The sequence below is a fragment of the Mustela nivalis genome (genome assembly GCF_964662115.1).
Source record: "Mustela nivalis genome assembly, chromosome: 6".
In the NCBI taxonomy this organism is placed as follows: domain Eukaryota; kingdom Metazoa; phylum Chordata; class Mammalia; order Carnivora; family Mustelidae; genus Mustela; species Mustela nivalis.
In genome coordinates this window covers 77433967-77452873 of record NC_139025.1, presented here as the reverse complement: position 1 = coordinate 77452873, position 18907 = coordinate 77433967, and the positions used below count along the sequence as shown (strand labels likewise).

Here is an 18907-nt window from a genome sequence, read left to right as displayed (position 1 = left end):
TAAACCCTGATGACAGGAACTTGTACTTCCTCAACAAGGTTGGTCCCAATCCAAAAGCTGAAGAATGTCTCCAAACATGGAGTGTCATTTGGGGTTTGGGGTTGTTGGTTTTTTTGGGTTGGGTCAGAAGTCTCAGAAAAATACCCTCAAGCCTAATCAATAACTTAAGCTTTTTCCTTTCTGTATTTTCTTTCATTCTTCACAATCTGGTCTCGTGGTTGGGAGCCAAAGCAATTCATTAAAGACATGAGGAAAGAACAATGAGTGGGGAGAGCTTTAAAGAAAAGAGTTCCCCCACCCTCCAAGATTTCCTGATTTGACTCCAAAAGCACATTCTGATACAATTGAAAAATATGTGTCCTAAATCGGGGTTTCCTATTGAAACCCAGTGGTGACCTGCAGCTGCTGGGACTTATTGACATTTGAACAGCAAACTAAAGAGAATTGAAGCAAAAGAGAAAAATCTTCCCACAAATTTTTTTTATTCTTGTTCTGACAAAAGAGCTTGGAAACAGAGTTAGGGGATTCAAACAAATACTAAAAAGCCTTGGGTTTGTTTTCCTCTTGGCTGAGCCAATTTGCTCATCAGGTCCAGATATTTGGAAAATTTGATTTATTGGAAGCTCTATTCCTCCCATGGCTTACTATAGCTTCACAAAGAAACATAAAAATTTTTAACTAGTTCATTCTTCCACCATGCATGAATTGGATTACATAAGTTACAAGTAAAAATCGATAAAATCTTCATATAAGTCTGTGGTATATTGCTTTCTGTAAGTATAGATTCCACAACTAGAGAGTTAAGAATTACCACAATATAATGTTAATAATAGCAGCTAGCATGTATTGAGCACTGGTTAAAAACTAGATACTTTGAGAACTGTTTGGCATACTTTATTTCATTATTCCTCAGAACAATCCAGGTACCAATAGGTATATGCTATTATTAGTTTCATTTTATAAATGAGGGGAAAAAGTCCTCACAAGATCATGCAATACAACCAGATTTCAAACACTGAGCTGCCTTCTTATGAAAGCAGTATGAAAGAGATTTTGGGTATCAGGAGATGTTAAATGGCACTGTGCAGAGTTGGCCGGGAAAATGCAAATTGCTGTGTGCCTGTATTCAGAGGTCAAGGAGAGGAAGAAGAGGACTCTGTTATTGAATGCCATGCTCCATGGTCTACCTCAAACACACACTCCCTCCCCATTAGCCTTGCAGCCCTGTGACCTCTCACATTCCACTGCTTCTAGGCTTCTCTCTGCTTCCTGGTAGAGGCTGCCTCCTCTTCTTGGAGCCTTTGGGCAATCCTTTCTGAGAAAACTCTCCCAAAACCCTGTTCAAAACTTACTGCTTTCTTTGCACCCTTTCTCATATGGGCCTAATGCTAGGCTATTGGGTTTTATTTCTATTCTTTTATAATTTAATTGTGTATAGCAAAAAAAATGCATTTTTATGAACTGAGCCAGGATCAGAGTATTTTCTGTGAAGATGAAAAATAGCTGAATCTTCCTACAGCATTCCCTTTCAGAAAGAAAAATAAAATAAGGATCTATCCCAAGAATCACAAGAGCCTAGAAGAAGCTGGAGGACATTTAATTTTCCACTGTCAGACACATTCTGGCCACACAAGGGAAAGCATGCCACCTGTCACCAAGTGAGAGCAAAGAACCCTAGGTAGAAAAGAAAGACACAGGACAAGGAAATCGAAAGACATCTCTTCTGATATCTCAGGGTTTGCACAGGAAGCTGTGTTTTTCAAAGCTTAAATTTGTTATTTTGAGATGAAGGGGGCTTATAAATTGGGTTTCTTTAGTACATATTGGTTTCTGTGCCTCGGACCCACGAATTCATGTGGCAATAAAAATCTGATGGAGCCAAGACAAGGGGATTTATTCCAGAAATATTCCAGAAATATTTGGGGATCTCCTTTGAGCAAGGCTCTCCTATAGACAGTGAAGAAAAAAATCAAGACAGCAATAGCCTTCGAGGGGTGAACATGTCCACAAATACCCACATAGCAGGGAAGCAGAGGAGATGCCCAGGAGCCATGGAAACCAGAGAAAAAGAAAGTCAGGTCCACAGGGGTGGAGAAAAGGCATAACCACCTATCTCAAGTAGCTCTGAAGGGAATTGATGCAGGTCAATGCACACTGGGGAGTATGGTAGGTTGTTTTGCCAAGCTCCTTATCCATGCCATTTACTGAAAAAAGGAATTTGGTAAAGGTGGTCTGCCACCTAAGATAAAATATGGACTTTCCAAGAGGACATCTCCAGTTCCCCAACCCCGGTCTCTTCTAGCAAATAGTGGACCCCATGTGAAAAGACCAAAAGAAAAATTAGCAACCTCACTTTATTTACCTACTAGGGAAGCATGTGGAGAACATATGTTTTAGAAGAGACACAGTGGAGCCAGAACTTTGGGCAAAAAAGAAATCTGCCTACTTCCCACACTCCCCTCCCACTCTACCTTCTACACTCTGGTCCAAGTCATCCTTTCGCTGTCCTCCAGCCACTGCAATAGCCTGCCCTGGGCCTCCCAGCTTCCTCCCCTGGCCCCATAATCTATTTTTAATAGGGCAACCAGACTGATCCTTTTCCAATTGTATTTGTTTCCTATTGCTCTTCTAGCAAATCACCACAAGCTCATAACAACACAAATGTGTGGTCTTATTATTCTGGAAGTCAGAATTCTAAAAAACAGAGCTCACAGAGCTAAAAATCAAGGTGTTTTATCAGGACTGAGTTCCTTCTAAAAGCTGTAGGAGAGAATCCATTCCTTGCCTTTTCCAGCTTCTAGAAACTGCCCACATTCCTTGGCTCATGGCCACATCACTCTGACCTCTGTTTCTATGGTCATATCACCTTCTGACTCTCCTGCGTCCCTCTTATAATCACAGTGGACCTACCTGTATAATCCAGGGTACCCATCCTATCCCAAGATCCTTAAGCATATCTCCAAAATTTATTTTACCATGTAAGGGAATATATTCACAGGTTCCAAGGGCCTTGGTGGCATCATGCTAAGTATAACATGGACATATCTGGGGGAAGGGGCATTAATATGCCTACCACAAGAATCATCTTTTCTATGCTCAAAACGTCCAATGCTGTGGCACCTCAAGAAACAAGCAAGTTCTTATAAAGGAATCCAGGGCCCTGCTTGATCTTCACACACTTACCCCATTACAACCACCAAAAGCCCATGGACAGTGAAGCTAATAAAGCTTAAGCTTCAGAGCACCTCACTAGCACTTTCATTCCAAAACCCTGGGAGTCACACTAGAAATGTGTTTGTCCAGGAAATCTTACTGTTTCCAACAACATGGATGGGCCTTGGTGGCATCATGCTAAGTATAATAACTCAGACTGAGAAAGACAAATACTATCTGATTTCACTTATACGTTAAATCGAAACAAACACAGAAAAAAGAGACCAGACCTCTTGTGGTTATGGGTCAGGGCAAGGAGAGGGAGGCACAAACTTCCAGTTATAAAATAAGTAAGTACCAGGGATATAATGTAAACATGATGACTGTACAATATATGTGGTATGATATACAGGAAAGATATTGAGAGATTTATTTTTTTTGAAATAAATCAAATGTACAAGGTAACTTACATTTAATGTACAAGGTAACTTACTTATTATTTGATTTTGTTGACTAGCTTTCTTCCCCCCCACAAAATTGTAAGCTCCATACAGGTTGAAGTCTTTTTTTTTTTTCTTTTCAAAATCTGTTTTGCTCACAGCTGTATCTGAAACCTTTGGAACAGTTTCTGGCACATAATAGATATCCAGTCAATACTTATGAAATGGTTGGATTGATAGATAAACAAGCAAATAAATGAATGAACTACCACTCAAAGTTCTCATTATCATAAGACAACCAAAACTACCACAGTCAAACAAGATCATTCCAGCTAAAATAATTGAAACATGGTATTTTCATCAACTTATCCACCTTAAAGAATGTAAATTTACGATTCACAGTAAACAACTGCTGAATTATTTTTTTTTGGGGGGGGGGGTGTTAACATTTTATTTTTATTTATTTATTTTTTTATTATTTTTTATAAACATATATTTTTATCCCCAGGGGTACAGGTCTGTGAATCACCAGGTTTACACACTTCACAGCACTCACCAAAGCACATACCCTCCCCAATGTCCACAACTGCTGAATTATTAAGGGTACTTTTCTTTATAGAAAATACCATTTTGGGATTACTTCATAAGCTTTAAGATTTTATTTCACCATTGAAAGATTTCAAAGCATATTTCAAAGTTAAGCCCAGAAATAAAAATTATCATTTCCTTTAAATTAGGAAGTTCTGTTTGAACAAATAGCAAACACAACACTACACAAGAACAAGGTCCAGCAGGGGACTATAATTCAAATAGCACTTACTAAAACTACTCAGAATAATAACAATCACAGCTACAAATAAGAATTTGACATATGCCAGATACTGGCTCAAATACTAAATTAAGGAAGTGTTCTAAGGTTTGGGTCCATGGCAGGGATCTGAAAGTATTTTTTTAAAATAAATGACTATAATTCTAGGGATAAAATTAAGGATTTTTCTTTTACAAAACCAAAGTATAACAAATAGAATATTATTGGGAATACTAAAGAAAGAAATGGAGAACTGGAACAAATGCATTTACAAATATGTTCTAAGTCCAATAAGTATATATGACACACAATGTTCTAAGTATAATTTTATTATTCACTATAATGAGGTAGTTCATAATAGACTCATTTTTATGTATATGTCATGGCTAATATTTAAACCTATTCTAGCCAATAACACTGATTTATATATTCCTTAACCATTATTTTCTTATTCAATTCACTATTATTTCTTATTCAATTCACTATTCTTTATTCCTTATTTATACTTCCTGATATATTCAAATACTCCTATAACTACTACAGAACAGTAATATTTAATGTATTCTCCTGGTAAGCTTATAAGACATTATTAAAAATGTGTTTTTAAGTTTCCCACTACAACAGTGTGAACTGTGTCAGGATCAACTCATCTGCTGAGAACTTTAAGAGCTAGATGACATATACAAAATGTTTGTAAATGTTTGAAAATGTTTGGAAATACATAGAACAAAGTCAGACAGAACATGAAAGGCCAAGAACCAGCAAAGTACTGAGAGAAACCTGATATTCTCGACCTTTCCCCTTAAGGTATTTTTTAATTCCTCAGCTTCCCAGAGGTGAGAGAAGACAACAATTAGAGTTCAGAACCTAGCAGGGAAGAGGAGCCTTGGTAACACTCGAGGTTTCTAGCTGACTTCTGAAGGACTGCGTTCTAGGAGTAAGAACTAACAAAATTAGATGATGCCTTATAAATACTGAAACCCAGACTCGTACTATCTCAGTCTCTGACTGTATCAAGATGATCTGTTCCTTCTCTAATTGTGTCTGAGAGGAAAAGTAAATTTTCCTCAAGGAAGATAACATTATCCAGATCCCCTACAATTTTTTCATAGGCAAGTTCTAGGTTTTTTTTTTGGGGGGGGGGGTATAAATATATAAAGGTTTTATTTCTTCCAGTCACTGTCTTAGGTTTTAATAATAAATTAGCAAGTATGGCAGGGCACAATATCAAACTATCGAAAACCAAGAGAAAAATCTAGGAAATGGAAACTGACCTACATATGATCTAGATATTGGAACTATCATACATGGACTTTAAAATAATTGTAATTAACATATACATTAGAATAGATGACAAAATACAAATTACCAAATTACACATAAAACAAACAAAATATATAGAATTTGAAAATACTACAATTAAGCATTCAATATAGGAGTTTAACAGCACATTAGATACAGCAGAGGGAATAGTTGTAAATTAGTGATTAGAAAATATAAAAACTGTACAAGGAGGGAAGAAAAAAGTTGAAAATATCAGAAAAAAGCATAAGCACAGAGAGACGTGGTAAAAGTTCTATCAAATGTATAACTGGAGTCCCACAAAAGAGACCTGAGAGAATAGGAAGTAGTAACAATATTTGAGAATATTCTGAGAATTTTCCAAATTTCCCAAAAAAATCAAGGTGAAAAACTCAGAATCTCTATAAATTGCAAGCTTGTTAATTACAAAGAAAACCATACGTATGCCCAGAATAGTAAAAATGCTGAAAAACAAAAATTAAGTTTTTAAAATAGCCAGAAAACATATCACTTCAACAGAAGAATAACAAGAATGTCAGCTTACTTTTCTTTTTTTAATGTAATTTTATTTTTTCAGTGTTCCAGGATTCATTGTTTATTCACCACACCCAGTGCTCCATGCAATATACACCTTCCTTTAATACCCACCACTAGGCTCACACAACCCCCACCCTTTCCCCTCCAAAACCCTCAGTTTATAGACTGTCAGTTTACTTTTTAAAAGAACAAGTGGAGATCTGAATGTGACAGAATGGTACCTTTAAATTGCTAGAAGAAAAGACTACCAACCTGGAGTTCTATGCTCCATAAAAATATTTATCCACCCAGCCTGGGTGGCTCAATGGGTTAAAGCCTCTGCCTTCGGCTCAGGTCATGATCCCAGGGTCCTGGGATCAAGAGCTGCGCATCTGGCTCTCTGCTCAGCGGGGAGTTGGCTTCCCTTCCTCTCTCTCCACCCACCTTTCTGCCTAATTGTGATCTCTGTCAAATAAATAAATGAAATCTTTAAAAAAACTTTATCCAAATATAAATGCAAAATAAGGATCTTTTTCCTAATGAAAAGTGATTGAATTCACTACCATTAGTTCCACATTTTTTAAAAAATGAAAGGAAATCTTCAGGCAGAAGGAGAATTACTCTAGATAGAATCACAGAAATGCAGAAAAATGAAAAAAAACTGAAATGTTGTAGGTAAAACTACACAAATAATGAACATGTTGACAATAACAACAAGTTATTTGTTACTGCTGTCTTGTTAGTTTTACAATACACAATGAATTAAATACATGATAACAATGGCACAGAAATAGATAAGGAAAGTTAAAATGCTCTAAATTGTTACATGGCTCACAAAGTAGTAAAAGTACTGAAGTTAATCAAACAGTTATGTCACAATCCAAAAAATAACCACATAAAGAACATTAAAAGAATGCTAAGTAACGAGCGCCTGGGTGGCTCAGTGAGTTAAGCCACTGCCTTCTGCTCAGGTCATGATCTCGGGATCTCAGGATCATTACCTGAGCCGAAGGCAGAGGCTTTTAACCCACTGAGCCACCCAGGCACCCCTCAAACTGTATTTTTTTAAAACCACAATATATCACATCTTAAATTTAAGACATTAAAGGGCTGAAAGTAAAAAGAAAAAATATGTAAACATTAATAAAAGGAAATCAGGTATCACTACACTAATACCAGATAAAGTAGACTTCAGTATATAACAATTGCTAGAGATAAATAGGACCATTCCATAATAATAAAAGATCATTCTTCTAGGAATATATAACTCTAAATTTGTATACATCATAATGTAACCTAAAAATATATAAGGCAAAAACTGACAGAACTAAAAGGAGAAATAGACAAAGTTAAGAATATCTTCATAAACTAAAATATGGCTATAATGGTTAATTTTAATGTGTTAACTTGACTGGGCCATGAGGTGCCTAGATAGATAGTCAAAAACATTCCCCATGTGTTTGTGAGAATCCTAACACGAAAAAGACCTTTAAACATTTGATAACCTTTAATGCACGTGGCAGAATAGATACTCTGTTGTTCCAAACTACAGAACAGAAAGTAAACTCAAGGATGTGAAATTCTAGTTAATATGTAGGAAAATTTACTGTCCAGAGGATGATCTAGCTCTTACAGTACATGCTTGAACATGTTAGAGTAAGTAATCAAGGAAAATATTAAGCAACACTACAGGAATAAATTGTCAAGCTGGAAGAAAATTTGGACAAGATGATTTTGAAGACCCTCCTAATTCCCAGGTTTTATCATTCTATACAACCTGAAATTATATTAACAGAATGCTTAGATTAAAAGAGTACCAATTAGAAATAAGGTAGAATATTTAGGAAAGAGGACACGATGGACACCACAGATTTAAAAGTTATCTCCACAGAGATGAGTGGAAGCCATGACAGAAGAGCACTCCTCTGAGGAACACACTATACTGACAGAAGAGGACAGAGGACAGAACCAGGGGCAATTCCACCACTGAGGTCCAGTGAAGGAGACAGGGTCATAGCAGTCTGAGAAGTAAGAATTTCCACAAGAGTCGTGAAGACCAAGAAAAAAAAGTGTTCAAGAAGAGAATATATACCCCACCTCCAAATCCACAGAGAGGTAATAAAGGATGGTGTTGAGGAACAGCGCCTTTAGAGAGTCTCCAGTGACTGGTGATTTTTTTTTTTAATAGCAGCCCAAACTAGACTATATCCTGAGTAATAAAACACCAGATTGCTCAAAGCCTACATAATACCTCAAATAGAGCAGCACACAACTTTTGGAAGTATATGAGAGCCAGAAGAAATCTCTTTTTAACACTTTCTATTTGTAACTGTACACAATGACTATGATAGCAAATGTTTAAGTATATAGTTTACTCTCTGTACAAAGGGGGGAAAAAAAGACTTCTTTTTCAAAGAAATTTAAACACAGCATAAAAATCTAGACCACAAGGTGGACTAAGAATAACAATGCTACCTCTTGCTTCCCTCCAAGTTGAAAAGCTGATGAACTAACAATGGGATAACTTGTGCCCTACAATACTTAGGATAAGAAACAAATATTCAATGTCTGGAATAATTTCTGGAATAATTATGTTTTGGCACAGAAATTTAACGTGAAATGAAATGGATTAGGCATTTCTCCTTCATCTGTAGTGGAACCAAATAAAATTTCCCATGTCTTGTTCCCTCTAGATACCAAAAAGTTATGAAAATGTGCAGGAGAACTAATTAGAGAATACTAACTCCAACGGTGCCTAGGTGGCTTATTCGGTTAAGCAGCTGCCTTTGGTTCAAGTCATGATCCCAGAGTCCTGGGATCTAGCCCCATATTGGGCTCCCTATTCAGCAGGGAGCTGGTTTCTCCCAAACCCCCGCCCCTGCTCATGTTCTCTCTTGCTCTCTGTCTCTCTCTCTCAAATAAATAAATTTTAAAAATCTTTATTAAAAAGAGGAAGAAAGAAAAGAAAATACTAACCTCAAAGTTTTAAGAGTTTTTGTAAAACTAGCACTGTCTTAGTATGTCATTGACTGGCAAGTACTGATTATCACTTCATTCTAATGACCTCATTTTTGGTTTACTACAAAAAGTAGAAGGTTTTGAAAAAATTATATCCATTTTTCTAAACAAATTATTGTATTAGAAACCAAGTTCAAGGGGGTGCCTGGGTGGCTCAGTGGGTTAAGCCCCTGCCTTCGGCTCAGGTCATGATCTCAGGATCCTGGGATCGAGACCCACATCAGGCTCCCTGGGAGCCTGCTTCCTGCCCCCACCCCCCGCCGCCTGCCTCTCTGCCTTCTTGGGATCTCTGTCTGTAAAATAAATAAATAAATAAATCTTTAAAAAAAAAATAAGAAGAAGAAGAAAGAAGAAAGAAACCAAATTCAAACAAAAATTAATACCTTCACAAGTATAATTGCAAAAGTACTTAATGAACTTTGGATTTGTTGTTTTTCTATAAGGAATAAACACAAGCAAAAATAACACTCCTTAAACACATACATTAATATACATGCACTTTTTTTTTTTAACTTTTTATTTTTTATATACATATATTTTTATCCCCAGGGGTACAGGTCTGTGAATCACCAGGTTTACACACTTCACAGCACTCACCAAAGCACATACCCTCCCCAATGTCCATAATCCCACCCCCTTCTCCCAATATACATGCACTTTTATATGCATTGATATGGTGCCTATAAGGGTAGGTTCCATCTTACATATCTTTTATATCACCATCTTCTACTGCAGGACCAACCCACTATCTAAGTAATATAAGCTCACAATAATGCCTAAGAAGCTGGAATATAAATTCCAACCAAAGAGCTATTTATTTTGTAAGCACAACAGATACATCACTTAGGGCCCATAATACTTTGAGGGACACAAAAATGTTTAAATTTTTATTTTAAGACCAGAAGAAAAAATGAATATAATAATGGATTCGTAATAATAAACTTAACCTTATAATCTTATAAAGGTTGCATTTGTCTTTTTAACCATACAACTGTAAAATATACTTTAGTATTTTTTGGAGGAAGGGGTCAACAAATACCAATGATAGACATAATATGACCTACTCCACACCCAGATAAACATATGGAGAATTCCCTGCGGAGTCATGTGTGCTAGGTCCACAACCTCCACATTTTGGAACCTGGAACAGCTTTAGCTAGTTTAAAGACAACCTGTAATTATCTACCTCTCTTCCTTCCCATGTTACCAAACTACATGAAATCTCATTTAAGAATTTTACACAAGAATAATTGTCTTCATAGACTTGGAAATGATTTGTCTTAGACCTCCCATATGACCTACATAGAAAGGACATTTACCAAGAACAGAGAACTTTGGAGAAGATAGTGCAGGAGAACCATAAGCTCACTTTGTCCCAGAGAAACAAATCAGGTAACACCCACATGAGTGTAAATAATCCAGAAACCATTAGAAGGCTGGCAGAACTGACTCTCCACAGCTAAATGCAGAGAGGAGGACACATCAAAGAGGATAGGAAAGGCAGAGGCATAGTCCAAACTTCGAAAGATCTATGGGACTATTCATGGAAGGGGAGGGACACCATGGGTGCAGAAACTGGAAAGAAACAGACTCTCACAACAGGCACTCCAGGTCCACAGAATTCCCATAACATTTGCCTTTGAAAACCAGAGGGGCATAATTTCTCAAGTTCTTATAATCAGCAAAGCATAACAACTGGAACTTAAAAATCAACCTGTTCCACTCTGTAGAGCATGGAGAGTCCCTACGCTAAAAGAGACAGCACAACAAACATCCCCAAGGACATACATAATCTGAAGTTTACAGGAACATGACTTGTTTACTAATCTCAGAAAATGTACTGGAGAAGCAGTAGTCCTTGGGAGACTTCTCAAGGAACACAGGAGCTGTTGGACACTAATTCCCTCCCCTCCCCTCAGCCTAGACACAGGGATCCCTACAGGAACCAGCATAGCACAAACACCTGCTATCTAGCTTGCTAACAGCTATGCCCTGCCACTGCATTCTCCAGGGTCCTGTCCCTTCAGCCAGGTTCTCACTCAAACCAGACCCAGACACAAATTTTGTTAACACCAGCACCCTAGCCCCAGCACTTCTGTGGATCTGCCCCTTCCAATATGTCCCTGGTCAGAACCCACCCAAATTGATGTCACAAACCTGGCAGTATGCAAGCAGCCCAAGAGGGGCTGGTAGCACTCCAAAGTAATTCCTGCCTCCAGGGAGAGGGGACAATAACCACACAGACCCTTTCAACTATGGCCCCAGGAAGACATGTGGTCTGATTACAGGCTCCACCCACAAACTTTTTGAGGGGACAATGAAGGGAAAGTGCTCTGCAGTTTGAAGCAATTCCATCTCTGGCAAATGCCTAGTCTAATGCAACTTAAGCCCATGGTAGCCCCAGCCTGACCCACTAACAACAGGAACCAAATCCTGCCAACTCCAGGCAAAGAGAGCCATTGCATTTGACTGGACTGAAGACAAATGTGGCTCAGCCACAAGAGAATGGTGAAGACACAGAGGAATATGCCCTCAATGAAACAACAGGGCAAAATTACAGCAAGAGACCTAAACAAAATGGAGATAAGTAATACACCTCATAGAGAATTTAAAGTAATGGTGACAAAGATACTCACTGGACCCGAGCAAAGACTGGAGGACTTCCCTGAGACCCTCAACTAAGAGAAAAAGAACTTTAAAAAGAACCAATCAGAGATGAAGAACTCAATAACTGAAATTAAAAATACATTAGATGGAACAAGAAAAAAAAAATACACTACATGGAATAAATAGTAGACTAAAGGAAGAAGAACAGATTATCTACCTAGAGGTCAGAGTAATGGAAAATAATCAAACTGAATAGAGGAGAGAAAAAATAATTTTAAAAAATCACAATAGACTTAAGGAACTCAGTCCCCATCAAGCATAATAATATTTGCAATATAGGGATCCCAGAAGGAGAAGAGAGAGAAAAGGAGGAAGAATATTAATTTGAAGAAATAATACCTGAAAACTTCTCGTATCTGGGAAGGTAACAGAAATCCACCTGCACAGAGAGCCCCCAACAAAATCAACCCAAGGAGGCCCACACTAAGACACATAGTAATTCAAATGGCAAAAAAATAGTGACAAGAAAACACTTGAAAAGCAGAAAGAGAAAAGAAAACAGTGACATACAAGGGAAACCCCAGAAAGCTATCAGCTGTTTTTTTGGCAGACACTTTGTAGGACAGAAGGAAGTGGCATGATACATTCAGTGATGAGAGGAAAAACAAACAAACAAACAAACAAAGAAAACAACAAAAAACTTCAGCTAAGAATTCTATGAAGCAAGACGATCATTCGGAATAGAAAGAAAGATAAAAAAATTTCTCAAACAAAAACAAAGGAATTTATACCACTAACCCAGCCCTACAAGAAATGTTAAAGGGGACTCACTGTGTAGAAAGGAAAACCTCAAGTATGAGTGAGAGAAGTGGGAAATGCAAAAACAATAAAAAATAGGTGCATTTTTAAAAATCAGTCAAGAGATCACAAAATGAAAAGATAGAAATTATGACACCATGTATCTGAAACCTGAGCAGGAGGGTGGTGAAAAGACTAAAGAATGGGTTCACACTTAAGCAACCATCAACTATTATAGACCACTACAGGCATAAGATGTCATATATAACCTAACAGTAACCACAAAAAACTGATAATATATATGCAAAAAATAAGAGAAAGGAATCCAAGTATATCATTAAAGAAAAACAGCAAACTGTAAAAGAGAGCATGAAAAGAAAGGAAAAGAAGAGAATTACAAAAACCACCATAAAACAACTAACAAAACAGAAATAAGTATATACATATCAATATTTACTTTGTAAATAGAATAAATGTTCCATTCTCACTGCTTTTATTCAACATAGTACTGCAAGTCCTAGCCACAGCAGTCAGGCAACATAAAGAAACAAAAGTCATCCAAAATGATAAGAAAGAGGAAAACTTTCCCTATTTGCATATAACATGATACTATATGTAGGAAACCCTAAAGACTCCACCAAAAAACTACTAGAGATGGAGCACCTGGGTAGCTCACTCCGACACTCAGTCAAGCCGGCTGCCTTCAGCTCATGTCATGATCCCGGAGTGCTGGGATTGAGCCCCACATCAGACTCTCTGCTCAGAGTCTGCATCTCCTTCTGCACCCCCTTCACCCATGCTCATGTTCACGCACATTCTTTCCCTCAAATAAATAAAATCTTTAAAAAACTACTAGAACCGATAAACAAATTCAATAAAGTCACAGGATTAAAAAATCAATATACAGAAATATATTACATTTCTATCACTAACAATAAAGTAGCAGAAAGAGGAAGTAAGAAAACAGTCCCATTTATAATTGCACCAAAAATAATAAAATACTTAGGAATAAACTTAAACAGAGAGGTGAAAAACTTGTACTCTGGAAATTATTAAAATGTTCATGACAGAAATTGAATTTAACACAAATGAAAAGATATTCTTTTGTGTGTGAATATAAGAACAAATATTGTTAAATACTACCTAAAGCAACCTGCAAATTTAATGCAATCCCTATCAAAATGCCAAAAACATTTTTCACAGAACTAGAATAATCTTAAAATTTGTACTGAAAGATCCTGAGTAGCCAAAGCAATCTTGAAAGAGAAGAACAAAACTGGAAGTATCAAACCCCAGATTTCAAGATACACAGCTCTATAATAATCAAAAAAGTATGAAACTGGCACAAAAAAAAAGACATACAGATCAATGGAACAGAATAGAAAACCCAGAAATAAATCTACAATTATATGATCAATTAATTTTTGACAAAGCAGGAAAGAATATACAATAGGAAAAAAAGACAGTCTCTTCAACAAATAGTGTTGGGAAAACTGGATCGCTACAGCCAAAAGAGTGGAATTGGACCACTTTCTCACACCATACACAAAAATAAACTCAAAATGGATCAAGGATTTAATTGTAAAACCTGAAACCATAAAAATTCTAGAAGAGAGCACAAGCAGTAATTTCTTAGACATTAGTGGTAATAATATTGTTCTAGATAGGTGTCCTGAGGCAAGGGAAATGAAAGCAAAAATAAACTACTGAGACTACAACAAAATAAAAAGCTTCTGCACAGCAAAGGAAACAATCAACAAAACTAAGAATACAGCCTACTGAATGCAAGAAGTTATTTGCAAATGATATATCCAATAAAGGGTTAGTATCGGTCCACAATAGCCAAACTATGGAAAGAACCTAGATGTCCATCCACAGATGAATGGATCAAGAAGATGTGGTATATATACACAATGGAATACTATGCAGCCATCAAAAGAAATGAAATCTTGCCATTTGCGACAACATGGATGGAACTAGAGCGTATCATGCTTAGCGAAATAAGTCAAGCAGAGAAAGACAACTATCATATGATCTCCCTGATATGAGGAAGTGGTGATGCAACATGGAGGCTTAAGTGGGTAGAAGAAGAATCAATGAAACAAGATGGGATTGGGAGGGAGACTAACCATAAGTGACTCTTAATCTCACAAAACAAACTGAGGGTTGCTGGGGGGAGGGGGTTTGGGAGAAGGGGGTGGGATTATGGACATTGGGGAGGGTATGTGCTTTGGTGAGTGCTGTGAAGTGTGTAAACCTGGTGATTCACAGACCTGTACCCCTGGGGATAAAAATATATGTTTATAAAAAATAAAAAGTTAAAAAAAAAATGAAATATATAAAGAACTTCTACAACTCAATGCCAAAAAACCCCCAAATAATCTAATTTTAAAATGGGCAGAAGACATGAACAGACATTTCTCCAAGGGAAGACATACAGGTGGCCAACAGACACATGAAGAGATAATCATCACTCATCATCAAGGAATTTCAAATCAAGACCACGATGAGCTAACACCTCACACCTGTCAGAATGGCTAAAATCAAAATCACAAGAAACAACAATTTATGGAGAGAATGTAGAGAAAAAGGAACACTTGTGTAGTGTTGGTAGGAATGCAAAATGATGTAGCTACTGAAGAAAACAATACGGAGGTTCTTTAAAAAATTAAAAATGGAATTACCATATGATCCAGTAACTCCACTACTGGATATTTAACTAAAGAATATGAAAACACTAATTTGAAGGGATACATGCACCCCTGTTTATTGCAGCATTATTTACATTGCCAAACTGTGGAAGCAGCTCAGTGTCCTTTGGTAGATGACTGGATAATGAAGTGGTATATATACCTAATATAATATTATTCAACCATTAAAAAAGAATGAAATCCTGACATTTGCAGTGGCATGGGCAGAGCCAAAATGTATAATGCCAAGGAACATAAATCAGTCACAGAAAGTCAAATACCTGACGATTTCACCGACTTGTGGAATTTAAGAAACAAAATTAAATGAACAAAGAAAAAAGGGATAAACCAAAAACAGACTTTTAACAATAGAGAACAAACTGATGGTTACCAGGGGCCAGGGGTGGGTAATGGGTGAAATAGATAAAAGAAATTAAGAGTACACTTATGATGAGCACTGAGTAATGTATAGAATTGTTGAATCACTGTATCATACACCTGAAACTAATATAACACTGTATGTTAACTATACTGGAATTAATATTTTAAAAAAGCAAACAGAACATAGACCATAATTATAATGTTTAAACTATCTGGGTCAATTAGCTGGAATTTTTTGTACCTTGAAGAATGTGATATTTATATGAATATGGTATTAACAAATAATAAAGCATATACAGGAGAAAATTATTATTTCCCCAGAACATCATGGTCAGCTTGTTGTATTTTCATATGTATCACCTATGGCCAAGCTTCCTGATGAGGTTGTAGAAGTTTATAAATGAAGTACACATTTGTTGAGGATATTCAATATCTCATTGAGGTAAAATATCACTTCATGATTTTTCCCCCTAACAACCCCAGGCTGCTTAGAAGTTCTCTAGTCTGGGTTCCCCTGACAAATATAGCACTTGTAGCAATGTTTAGCAAACTATTTTTAAGTTATCATTGTTACTATAAACTTAACAATTGTGTGAGGATACATACATTTTATTGGAATGTAAAAATCTACATTTTTACATGGTTGAAGGTTGGCACTTCCTAGCATATCACAGGGGCTTAAAATATTTGTTGACTGACTGCATAGCAAATGAGTAAGTTATACTAGTTCCCCAGTCTATGACGGAATCTATAGGAACTGATGTAATCCAAAGATGAGTCATTCCCTATCATGATGATGCTGATGGTGTGTCAGTTTTCTCTGAGAATCTGTCACAAAGCAGATATAGACCCACATATGTGGCCAAAACATTTAGCTTCTTTACACAGCAATGACTAGTTATCTGTAAAATGAAATTCTGTATTAGGAAGACCAGAAAGTTGCATTCCTCATACAAACACTGTCAATAAAGTCATTTCCTATTACAAAGCAAATTCTTTTTTAAATTTTGGTGCCAAATCTATTTAGCAGTTGGACTAGACTTTTACTAAATTCTATATAATGAAAAACAGTTCTAAATTTAAAAGAAAATAAAGAGATTAAACACCAAACAGACTGTATGAACATCTATTGGACATTGTACCAAGATTAAAAACCAGCTCTGAGAGATAAGATATTTTACAGGCAAATTAAGGAATTGAAAAATGGAATCTACTATGATTTATCAATGTTATATTCCTAGAATATAGTGACAATATTGTGTTTATACAGAATATCCTTGTTCTTAGAAGATTCTTCCAGGAATGCAAAGATGATTCATATCCACGAATCAACCAGTATAACACACCACATTAATAAAATGAAGGATAAATATCATAGGATCATATGCAAATGCATGGAAAGCATTCAACAAAATTTTTCATTCATTCATGATAAAAACTGCAACAAAGTGGGTATAGAGGGCACATATCTCAACATGGTAAAGGCCATGTATAACAAACCCAGAGCTAACATCATCCTTAGTGGTGAAAAGCTGAAAATGTTTCCCCTAAGATCAGGAGCAAGACAAAGATGTCCACTCTTGCCACTTTTATTTAACATAATACTGGAAGTCCTAGTTACAACAATCAAATAAGGAAAAGAGATTAAATGCATCCAAATTGTTAAGGAAGAAATAGAATTGTCACTATTTGCAGATAACAATGAACAATTGGGATTGTATCAAACTAAAAGTCTTCTACCCAGTGAAGAAAACCATTAACAAAATGAAAAGACAGGGATGCCTGCGTGGTGCTATTAAGCATCTGACTCTTGGTTTTGGCTCAGATACCAGAGTTGTGAGATCGAGCCCCAAGATCTGCTAAAGTTTCTCTCTTCCTCTCCCTCGAACCCTCCCCACCCCAGCTTGCTCTAAATTAATCTTGAAGAAAGAAAAGAAAGAGAAAAGAAAAGCAGGAAGGAGGAAGGAAGGAAAAAAGAAAGACAGCCTACTGAATGGGAGAAGATATTTGTAAATGACGTATCTGGTAAGGGGTTAATATAAAGAACTCATACTACTCAAGATAAAAAAAAAATCAGATTAAAAATGGGCAGAGGACCTGAATAGACATTTTTCCAAAGAATATATACAGACAGCCAACAGACACTTGACAAGATGCTCAACATCACTAAGCATCAGGGAAGTGCAAATCAAAACCACAATGAGATATCACCTTACAACCATCAGAGTAGGTAGAATCAAAAAGACAAGAAATAAGAAGTGTTGGTGAGGATATGGAGAAAAGGGAACTCTCATGCATTGTTTGTGGGCAAGTAAATTAGTACCATCACTGTGAAAAATGGTACAGAGGTTTCACAAAAGATTAAAAATACCATATAATCCAGCAATCCCACCTCTGGTTATTTACCCCAAGAAAACAAAAACCCTAATTCAAAAAGATACATAAATTCCTATGTTTATTGCAGTATTACTCATACCCAAGGTGAAAGCAACCTAAGTGTCCACCAATAGATGAATGGATAAAGATATGCTACACACACACTCTCTCTCTCACAGAAATACTATTCAGCCATTAGAAAGAATGAAATCTTGTAATTTTGACAACATGTGTGGACCTAGAAGGTACTTAGTTTGGTGAAATAAGTCTGACAAATACTGTATGATTTTACTTACATGTGGAATTTAAAAAACAAATGAATAAACAAAGCAAAATAGAAACAGACTCATAAATACAGAGAACAAACTGGTGGTTGCCAAGGGAAGTGGGAATGAGGAGATGGGCAAAACAGATGAAGAGGGTTAAAAAGTACAAACTTTGAAGAAGTCCAAGAATATAAAGTATTGCATAGTGACTACAATAATATAATAACTTTGCATGATGATGGATGTCAATTATACTTATGATAAGCATTTCATAATATATATAAATATCAATTCACTATGATATACAACTGAAACTAATATTGTATGTCAACTATACTTCAATTAAAAATAATTTTTTAAAGGGCAGACAAGAATTTCGGGGTGATAGAAATGTTCTATATCTTGTTTTGGGGTGGTAATTAGACCGGTATATACCACTGTCAAAATGCAAACAGAACAATTAAGATTTATGTGGGGTTTTATATATAAATTACATGTTCACAAAATAAAATGAGGTGAAATTTTTTTTATTTTTTATTTTTATTTATTTAT

At 36.2% G+C, this 18907-nt stretch overlaps 2 protein-coding genes across 15 annotated transcripts in view; both read right to left on the bottom strand.

The window, feature by feature from the left end:
* Positions 1 to 18907, bottom strand: part of GABPB1 (GA binding protein transcription factor subunit beta 1) — a 975210-nt gene that overhangs the window by 732046 nt on the left and 224257 nt on the right. The gene's annotated exons all lie outside the window — the stretch shown is intronic.
* Positions 1 to 18907, bottom strand: part of ATP8B4 (ATPase phospholipid transporting 8B4 (putative)) — a 256040-nt gene that overhangs the window by 212625 nt on the left and 24508 nt on the right. The gene's annotated exons all lie outside the window — the stretch shown is intronic.